The sequence below is a fragment of the Lupinus angustifolius genome, chromosome LG03 (genome assembly GCF_001865875.1).
Source record: "Lupinus angustifolius cultivar Tanjil chromosome LG03, LupAngTanjil_v1.0, whole genome shotgun sequence".
Classification (NCBI taxonomy): domain Eukaryota; kingdom Viridiplantae; phylum Streptophyta; class Magnoliopsida; order Fabales; family Fabaceae; genus Lupinus; species Lupinus angustifolius.
In genome coordinates, this window is record NC_032011.1 from 5,199,971 (window position 1) to 5,211,648 (window position 11,678).

Below are 11,678 nucleotides of genomic sequence, written 5' to 3' on the forward strand. Positions count from 1 at the left end.
TTAACACATTTCCTATGCCAAATACAACCAAACTTATAGATCTAACTAGTAAGTTACCCGTGCATTTGCACGGGACAATAATATTTTTGCCGCATAGTTAATAACATACATGTTACTTGTATACTTCATATGAGAGTGATGAAAAAATTTGAAAGCATGATGTTAACATATATTGTAGAAGAAAAAATAATAATTAAAAACAGAATTCAATGGCCTAAACATTTACAAAACATAAGAATTTGATAATAATATTAGATAATTAAAAAATAAATATAACAAATCAGAAGTAAAATAGTGAAAAACAATGAGAAAAATATAGAAGTTCTTTAGACAATAAAACTTTTAAAAGGCAATAAGCAAACCATGGGTGAGTAACTAAAATGCCCGTAAAATTTGAACATTGAGAGGTATTTTTTACACGGCCACATGTATACTGCAAGGCTGTACTTTGAAAACTTCTTAAAAGATTGTGTAAATTCTCAATGGTGAAAATGAAAATATTGAATGCAATGGAAAGTAGCATTAAATGGAAAAAAATATTCTTAGTTGTGTACCCAAATAGAAAAGTAAATAAAAAATGTTATTACATATGCAACAATTAATTGAACATATAATCAGTGAAGAGTCTTATATAAAAATTTAAACAATAAATAAAATCTTTAAATTTGAACAATAATAATTTAAATCAATAATGATTTAATTAAAAAATGATAATTAAATCACTAAATATTTTAATTTCTTACCTTCGGGAATTGAAAAATTGGTAAAGAAAAACGTTTTACATATAAAAATAAGTAATTAACTAAATGTTAATCATTTTATAATCTACATATTTGGTTGACTAATAGATACAATAAAACTTTATGTTGTCATTATTAATATTGTTTTTTAAGATATGTTCCATATTGTTACTATTTAATATTGCAATAATAACATGTCAATATTATAATCAAATCTAAACTCTAAAAAATATATACATAATGAGCATTACTTAAATTAAGGAATAAAAAATAATTAAAACAAATATAAATCAAATATGTGTTATAATACATACAACTTTATATATCTTATGATTGTTTTTAATATAATGAATGTAGAAGAATCAATTTCATTATCACAATTAAATCAAATTAAAGATATGACTTTATTTTAAGCAAAAATGTTGTTTTTTTAATAAGGGTCAATGATAATAAACTTATACATTTATATCTATAATGAGTCGTGTCTAAAATTAAGAAATCAAAAATAACTTTGATTGAAATTGTATTAGTATTTGAATTAGCCATTTTCCTAAGATTATTATTCTATTTTTTGTGGTTGATTTTACTTGCAGGAAAGAGATAGAAAAAGATATCGTTATACTTTATATTGTTCTGTATGAGGATGAAGGACATGAGACCTTATAATGTATTAAGCAACACATCATTATCATATTAATTTAAAAATCAACAATAAATTTGTAACTCATTATTATTTTACTATAAAATAAGATTAATTTCAAAAAACGTATTATTATTATTTGACTCTAAAATAACTACAAACAAATAAAATTCAAAAATTGTTACTATTGTTATTACTCTTAATAACTACTAACAAATATAAATAATAGAAAATTATTATTATTCTTTTTTATTATATTTCTTATTGTTACTATTTGAATACTACAACAGTAACATTGCAATATTAGAATTAAATCTAAACTATAAACAAAATATGTTCATAATGAGTTCTAACATTAAGGAATACATATTTGTTATGATTTATAAATATTTCATTTACCTATTATATAATTAAACAATAAATGGTAATAAACTTAAATTTATAATGAACATGATCTAAAATTAAGGGATCGGAAATAAATTTGATTGAAATTGTACTAATATTTGAATTAATCATTTTCCTAAGATTGCTATTCTATTTTAGTTGTAAAATGTCAAATCATTTATTAACTAAAAATATAGTTGATATTTTAAGAACTAATAAAGGAAAATTTAAAATCACAAACATATATATTAAAATTTATAAATTTTCTTTGTTACAATTGTACGGTTACAAGTATTTTTTTACAATTAAAATTTTACGAAAACATATTATTACACTGTTACAATTCAAATATTAGAATGATTGTACTTGTATATTATATATCGTTATATAATGATTGTACTTTAATATTATATAATGTAACAACTGCATATTAATATTTCTTAATGTAATGACTGCATTGTAACTGTTGTATGGAAGAAGTTAATTTGTTAAACATTTTATTGATTTTATATTAAATAAATTTTAATATAACGTACATGACCAATAAATGTTTCATAACATAGTAAAAATATTAATTAAATAAATTTTAAAATAACATACATGAACAATAAATGTTTGATAACGTAATGAAAATATTAATCAAGAAAATATTGATTATACGTTTATATCTATAATGAGCAATGTCTAAAATTAAGGAATCGGAAATAACTTGAATTTGAATTATACTAATATTTAAATTAGTCATTTTCCTAATATTGTTATTCTATTTTAGGTATAAAATATCAAATTATTTATTAGCTAAAAATATAGCTGGTACTTTCAGAACTAATAGAAGAAAAATTAAAATTATAAATATATATTAAAATTTATAAATTTGATGGTTACAATTCTACGGTTACAATTCTTTTTTTATAATTTGAATTTTATGAAAATATATTATTATACTGTTGCAATTCAAATATTATAATGATTACTTTAATATTATATAACGCTATGTAATGATTGACCAATAAATATTTCATAACGCATTGAAAATATTAATTAAACAAATTTGCACATGGCATAAAATCTCTCTCCTCAAATAAATGCAAATAATAAAATACCTTAAATTGCATAATTTTTCATCTTAGAAGATTTGATTCAATTACAGTTGTGATCTTGAATCAATTTTCTAATGGATCAAATTGAAAGTCTTAAGTACAATATAATACAAACTAAACTATATAATAAAAAATATAATCTTAAATCAAAATACAAATCTTTATACATCATAAATGACGTTAAACATAGGAAAAATGATATTATCACAAAATGTATACTTTAAATTTAAAGTTATAGGTTGATTTTATTTTACTAAAATAATATCAAAATGACTATTAAGACACATATAATTTCTTGCTCTAGTTTAAGTAAGATAACGTATAATACATTTTCTAGTGTTTATTTTTAAACAATTATTTATTTACAAATTGAAAGGAAAATATTCAAAATACCAAATTATGAGGGGCTATTATCTTTTTCTTCCTATGTATTGTCGATGCCATTTTCAACAATTTTATTACAACCTGGTAAAGACAATCCATATGTTTTTTGTTAAAATAATGATTACTTTTAGTAGAAAATTCTACAAACAAAATATTAGATACACAAATATATAGAAAACTCACCTACAACAATGCTTCAAGGGTGAATCAACAATAAGAGACATCAAGGATGAAATGAAATGAAATGGAAGAAGAATACGAACTAAGAAAAAAAAATATATTACAACGTGGTATAGACAATCCATATGTCATTTTCAATAATTATATTACAACCTGGTAAAGACAATCCATATGCTCTTTGTTAAAATAATGATTACTTTTAGTAGAAAATTCTACAAACAAAATATTAGATACACGAATATATAGAAAACTAACCTACAACAATGCTTCAAGGGTGAACCAACGATAAGAGACATCAATGGTGAAATGAAATGAAATGGAAGAAGAATATGAACCCAGAAGATAAAAAATTGGTAGAAGATAAGAAAAGTGATGAAATGAGGGAGTAAAAAGTAGAGAGATGATCAAAAAAAAAAAAGTAGAGAGATGATTCTATGCTTTAGAATAAAATGTGAGAGAAAGATGTGGAAGAATAGAAAAAAGTGCGAGAGAAAGATAATGAGCTATTATGTTAAATTGAAACAAATAATAAAGACAATTTTTCATTTTATGTGTGAGGTGAGGTTGCACAATAAGAGGTGGAGAACTTTTTAGATGAAAATTTTGCATAAGGTATTGACATGTGTCACTTGATAATGTGACAAGAGTTGGTATTGACATGTGTCCATTGCTAATGTGGCAAGAGTTTTCTTTGTTAAATAGTAAATAAATATCTTGTTTTTTTAGCTAAGACATGAAGTCCACATATATAATTTTTAACATAACTCATTTATTAAATATCTCATTTTTATTGGACTCTCACTCTATAACACAATATAATTTGGACTTCACTATAATATATAAATTTTTAGACACTATAAATATTATCATTTGTATGTTCTATCAACATTTTTATTATGAACTATTACATTAAATTTGGTTGTATGGAGTTCTCTATAGAAAAATTATGTTGTCTTTTAGTTTTGTTGTCAAAGTTATTTTCTTTATCATGTTATTGTTGTAGAAGTTAAATATAATTAGGTACACAATTAAGAAAGGAAATCTATGTGGTTTAATATCTTCTAATTTGATTTGAAACATTATTTTTTTGGGCTTAAAAGGATATTATGCAAAATAGGAAAAATAATATAATGTTTAACTTTATAACATTATTGTAATTTATAAATATTTATGGTATAGACCTTACTCTATTTTTTATTCAAAGTTCATAACATAATATTTATTATATATTTTTTATTATAAGTTGTTTTGTAAAATAATTTTTACCTACGGCTTACTAACGAACCAAATATTTTTTATTATAAGTTGTTTTGTGCAAACTAAGGTCTTATGGACCTGATTGAGAGCCTTAACAACACTCTTGGATCTTGACATCACCTCAAGGCAGATTACTTTGGGCGACACCGATAGACTCTTAAAGATAAATTTATTTCTGCATCTCCACAAACTATCAATAACAAAACCAAACAAAAGCTTCCAATCAGCAATAGCGGTGAACTGAGGCGACTGACTTAAGTTAGAGCTGCACCACTCCAACAGATTCCCTTGGAAGAATTGGTGATTAGCATGAGCTTTTAGGAGGGAACACCAAATTGTTTTGGCCATATTGCAGTCCCGAAAAACATGAAAATCAGTTTCAGGGAGAGAGCAACTGGACAACAGGCAGATTCAACCATTTTCCTGTGAAATCGGCGAGCATTTGTTGGGAGACCATTTCAAACTAGATGCCACAACAAAACATTAATCTGGTAAGGCCCTTTCCAATCTCAAATCACTTTGGTCAACAGGTTATGGGGAGTTCCATGGTGCCCAGCAATGCTAGCGTAGGCCGAAGAGATAGAGAATGCGCCATCATTTGTAGTTATCCATGCTACAGAATCCAAAGAGTTCTGATATGTAGATAGGGACATAAAGCCACAATTTTCCTAGCAATCTCCACTAGAACCGTATTGGAAATTAACTAGTAATTCCACTATCCATTGATACCGAAGGAATTTGAAAATGTGAGATCCAAATACATGTTTTGAGTTGTTGCCCAGGGCTGGTCAGCCAGCATGTTTTCGTCGGGAACTCAACGATCCTTCCAGAAATTAATAAGTCTGCCATTACCAAGCCTTAGCCAAGGTTCTTTCCAAAATTGGGCCACCCTTTCCTAATTCCTTTCCAAAACTGTGATTCCTTCAGCAGTCTAGAAATCCTAGGGATCACATCAGTACCACATTTATACTTGGCCCTAATAATTCTGGCCTACAAGTCATCTTTGGAATTAATCAACTTTCATGTCACTTTCATAAGGAAACTTTGATTGAGCAACCTTGATTGCTCGATGCTAAGACATCCCAGATTTGTTGGTTGGATAGAGTGCCCCAACTCAACCAGTGTGCCCTGTGGTTTGAGGAGGTTTCCCCCATATGAAGGAGCGACATAATCTATCGAACCCGTCACAAATCGAAACTGGTAGGGGAGTGGTTTGCATTACATAAGAAGGAAGAGCTTGAAGAACTAATTTTGTTAGAGTCACTCTGCCCGCAAAAGAAATGTGATTAACCTTCCAATTGTTGAGGCGTCTTTGAGCATTCTCCAAGATATAATTGTAACTGCTCCTATGGGATCTCGGCTGATAGATTGGAACACCAAGATATTTACCAAGATCACTGGTTCTGTTGAAATCGAATTCACTGGAGATTTGTTGTCTGACATTATCATGCACATTCCTAGAAAAGAAGATTTGAGTTTTGTCTTTATTGATTTTTTTTCCCGGAGCTCCTACAACACAAATCCAAACAAGATGAAATAGCTTCAACCTGAGATAAGCTTACTTCCGCAAATAAAATCAGATCATCTACAAAATCCAGGTAGGATAGAGCTGGACCATTTCTACCAATCTTGATCGGTTTCTAGAAGCCAGCCTCTGTGGCAGCCCGAATTAGGTGGGATAATATTTCCATACAGAGCACGAAAATATACGGAGAGATAAGGTCTCCCTGCCTGATACCTCTCTCTAGAATGATGGGGTCAAGAGCCTCACCATTCCAAAAATCTACATAGAAATATTAGAGATACAATGCATAATTAAATTTACCAGAGTGTCTGGGAAGGCCGCATCTCTCAAAGTATCTCTGATGAAATCCCAACTTAGCCTATCATAGGCTTTTTCGAAATCAATCTTGATTGTCATCGAACCAATTTCCCCCCTTTTTGTATGCATTGAATGAATTACCTCTTGAGTGATGATGATATTATCACTACTCTAACGTCCCGAAATGAAGCTACTTTGGAAAGGCCCCGTTAAACTGTTCATAATAGTCCGCACTATGGAGGCAACAATTTTTGTGATTACCTTATATGAGACATTGCACAGACTTATGGGACGGAAGTGCTTAAGATGCGAAGCCTGGTCAGATTTCGGTATGAGGGTGATTAAGGTATCATTTAAAGCCCCCACCAGACTAGGGCAAGCGAAAACTGCCTTAACCAGATCACACAGATTAGCTCCAACAATATTCCATTAACTTTGATAAAATATGGTGTGGAAGCCAACCTTACCTGGAGTCTTGTAACCCCTTATGCTAAAAGTGGCACAACGCACTTCATCATCAGTAATAAGCGCTCTAATCAAAAGATACTAGTGGACGTCAAGGCTTGGGAAGCAGTCAGAGATGCAATAAGGAATAAAAGGGGAATCCACAATGTACAATTTTTTATAAAAAGAAGTAGCCAAATCCTCCAACTGTTCTCTGTCTGTGATCCACTGACCGAATCATTTTGAAGCATAGACATTTGTCTTTTCCTTCGTCTGATAATAGTTGATGCATGAATAAAGCGAGTGTTTCTATCCCCATAGATAAGCAATTTGCTCCTGGATTTTTGAAACCACAGGAGTTCCTCCTGCTTAAATACATCCTCATACTCACCCCAGAGGACCTTGTGAATATTTAGAAGGTAAACATTAGAACTAGTGGCAAGTTTCTTGGTAATACCATTTAATCTCCTGAGAATGATTTTTTCCTGATGGAAGATGTTACCAAAAACTTCTCTATTCCAGGTTTTTAAATCATCTTGAAGCCTGGAAATAGCTATACTCCATGGCTGGTGAGGGTCCCAAGAACTGCAGATCTGGTCATTGAAAGAAGGATGAGAAAGCCAAGCCGCCAAAAGACGAAAAGGCCTCCTATGTCGGTTTGGGTTCTGTCTCCCCTTCAAATTTACCAAGAGTGGAGAGTGGTCCAACTTCAGGGGGTTGAGATGAGTGACAGAGGCATGAGGAAACATCATCCTCCAATCTACATTTGCAAGAGCACGACCCAGACGCTCCTTAAGTCTTCCTCTTGTCCAGGTGAACCAAGGCCCGGAGAAACCCAGGTCAATAAGATTACAATCACTAATCAAGGAGGCAAATTCATGAACTCCCCTTGGGGGGATACGGCTACTACTGCCTTCCCTCTCGTAATTCGCAACCACCACATTAAAATCTCCCAAAATACACCATGGTTTATCCATCCCTTTGGCCAAGGAGAGAAGAGAATTCCAAAGAATGTTTTTAATAGACGGATGGGGACTAGCATAAACCGCAAAAAGAATCCACGGTACGCCCCCATAAATACTCACCTCCATAGATAAGGCTTGGTTTGTGGCCTGTATTACTTTCACCGCACACTTGTTGCTGTCCCATAGGACCCATATACCTTCAGCTCTACCGATGGCATCTACCTTCACTGAATCATCAAATCCCAAGTTCACAATAACTTTATCAGCCTTTGCACCGCTGATTTGGGTTTCCAACAGAATAAGCATAGATATTGAAAATTATGCACTAAGGTCTTTGACCAAAGACCTAAAGCCCCTAGCATTTGTGCCTCTGCAACTCCAGCATATAATATTCATTAACAAATAAATTTTATTTTGGGGTCTGGAGACCCCATAGAATCAAGTTGCATTAGCACTTCATCATTATTAAATTTGGCAGGAGCTTCATTATGCACGATGCCTTGTAACTGAAGGTGGGTTTCTGATATTTGTAAGAGTTGGGAATCCACCATCTGGTCATTAACCAGTTGTGGGTCAATAATTTCAACACGCTCCATTTGTCGTTGGTGGACAATGTTTAAGGGAGGTTCAACAGGATGGACATTATTTTTTGATGGAGACCCAATTATGGGCTCCAGAATGGGTAAACGGGCGTTTCATGGGCCTTGAGGAACAACCCAAACTTGACTTTTGATGGTAATATTTTTAGAAGATAAAATCCCTTTACCTTTATCTTTTGGAATTCGGACGTCGTGGGACCCAGGCCCATTAATCATCATAGGAGAATTAATTCCTCGAATACTATGGTCATTTTTCTTATTAATACCTTTATTCTCTCCTCCTTTCTCCATACGCATTCCTCTTTGTTTGTGTTTGGGTTTATGACGCTACAGTAACATCCATGGACCATATACATCCTCATAATTAGTATGAATCTTCTCCTCATTAATTTCCTTTGGAACTGACATAAGTCCGATGGCCTCGGTGCCAGCACCACCTCCGTGATCAACCTTGCCGATAGAAGACGACCCTTGGACTTCTTGAATCAGAGAGGGAGACTCCTTTGCAGCATGTACTTCGACAACAATGGGAACCTGCACATTCTCTAGGCACCCATCCATATAGTGGCCATACACACCACACTCGATGCAAATCTAATGTAAACCTTCATACTCCAAATGTAACACTTGACCCATAACCTTAATCATCTGAATAAGTTTCCTAGCCAAGTTTAATTCCACACATATACGAGCAAACTTCCCTCGATAATGGATGGGCGTGAGGTTGTCTATTTTTAGCATCTTACTCAAACCCACACTTGTTGGAGAATTTCTCCATCCGAAATCCATAGATTAAACGCGGAAGTCCTTATGACCATGGCTTTGTCCCCATAACCTAATGTTTATGCCCATACATAAACCCAAATGGAACAACCATGGCCTAGACCGCAGAAACCCCAAATGGTGAAGATGAAGAACATACCTTGTTGAGCCATTTCCGGAATCTCGAAGGTATGAGGGTGCGATGATCTTCCAGATGTTAGAGCCTGAATGGTTTTCCTTATGCTTCTCTAGAGGGGAATGAGAAAGCCAAGAGAGAAGAGAGTGTGTTTGATGTGAGACCCTTGCCTTATGATTTGCCTTAGTGTTCCTTATGGAAGTGTGATGGAGAGTTATCTTATATATGATAACTCTTCACAATTCCCTTTATTCTCATCATTCACTCAACCAAAACCCATTGATATACAAATGGGGACCATAACCCATAAAAGTAACCCCGTAGTGGTTACTAATTTAGTTGCAATAATTCTGATTCAGTCCCTTCATCAAATCAGAAATTGCCTGAAGGTATCTACACTTACATTATTTCATGACACATATGCCCTTTCGCCACCAAATTAATTACTGAAGATCATTTTATATTTTGGCTAATTACATAATGGTGATAACACAATCATAGAATTATATTTGTGACCCATAAATTGTCAGAAATTCTAACAACACCAACACAAGATATGAATTTTGGATTATACATTTCAATAGGGAGATTACGTATCTGAATCCAAACCGCAATCTTCTGAACTTCCTTAGCATTGGAAAGGAAAAACGATCTCCATCGTTGAACAATAAGGTAGTGGTTGACCAACATCCATGGACCTTCGAAAAGGGCATGGTTGTAATCTTCCTCATTAGTGAAGTGCACCAGGAAGTAGTTTTGGGGCATATCAATAATCTGCAATGTCCCATGAACCTGCCATAACTGTTTCAATATGGACTCCATCAAGCACATAGGCACCGTTGAGCCCAACAACTTCACCACTAGTGCTTGCTTCCAAGGTTTACACCAGGTTTCAAATTCCTCCTTTGTTACCACAATCTCTAGACACGGGTTAAAAGTTTCCTTCTCCTCCACTTCTTTGTACCACCGGTTCTCCACCAGATCATCATCATCAACAACCTCCAACGATTCCTCATCAACCGTCAACAAAGAAATAAGTTTTTCCGTGTAAAAAGGTTTTTCTCCTCGAGTAGACCGGTCCTCTTCCATAGGACATTTCCTTCATGAGCAATATCATCTCTGGTTTTGACCTTCTTAGTACTTCGAATCATAGGGTCATCTTCCTGAATGGAAGATTTTCCCATAGCAGATTTTTGAACGTTCTCCATGGATGAATACACTTGGTAGTGTAACAGGAAACCTGGTTTCACGAGTCTTGCAGACCCATGTGAAAGCCTGGTGTGACTAATATTTATAATCTACTTTTAATATTTTGAATACATTATGTTAAACAAGTGTTGTTATGGAACTTGAGATTTTAGTTTACAATAGTGATGCAAAATGGAAGCTATGACATTATAGTTAAAAGTTTACATTTGTTTAGATGATTTATTGAAGTAAACCTATTTATCAAATTAATTATGCAATTAAGGAAAATTTATTAAATATACAATTTAAAAGAACATATAAATGATAACAAAACAAACATATAAATATTGTGTAGGTTTTGCTAACCATTTAGGGCATAGTAAATAAGCACAAAAAAAGTTATTAATTACGTTATTAAATGTTACTTGGAAATCCAAAATTAAACTAAACAGTTTTTTTCTGTTGCTATGTACTAATCACATGTTTGCAGGGGAGGATCTTCTCTAGGACAGGTGGGGCAGTTGCCCTAAATATTTCAAAAAAATATTATAGAGATATCGTTTTTTGTATATTTTAAAATTTAACAACAAAACTTAAGGATAAGAGTGTAATATTTATATATTATTAATGTAAAAATTTATACACATTCACTACATCATCTATCATTCATTTAGATTAATGTTTAAAGAGTTAATAAAGATTGAATATGAATGGTAGGTGATGAAGTGAAAAAGTATAAAATTAAGACATTGTTAGTGCATATATTCTTCTCTCAAAGAATAATACTTCTACATGACTCATTGGACAATAAAATATTTAATATTCTCTTCAAAACTCTCCCCCTTTATGAAGTTTCACTCTCTTTAGTATCATATGACATATTCTCCCCCTAATATTGTTTTAGATAACTCTCCAACCCAAACCCATTTATTTTTTCACCTTAAAAATGTCATATTTGCTCTTTATAGATCAGTTTTCTTCAATTGCTTTTTTCATGGCATATTATCATATGCCTATGAAGTCATGACATGATTACTTATGATTTGTTTGTTTCTTGCATCAAATTTTATTCATGGA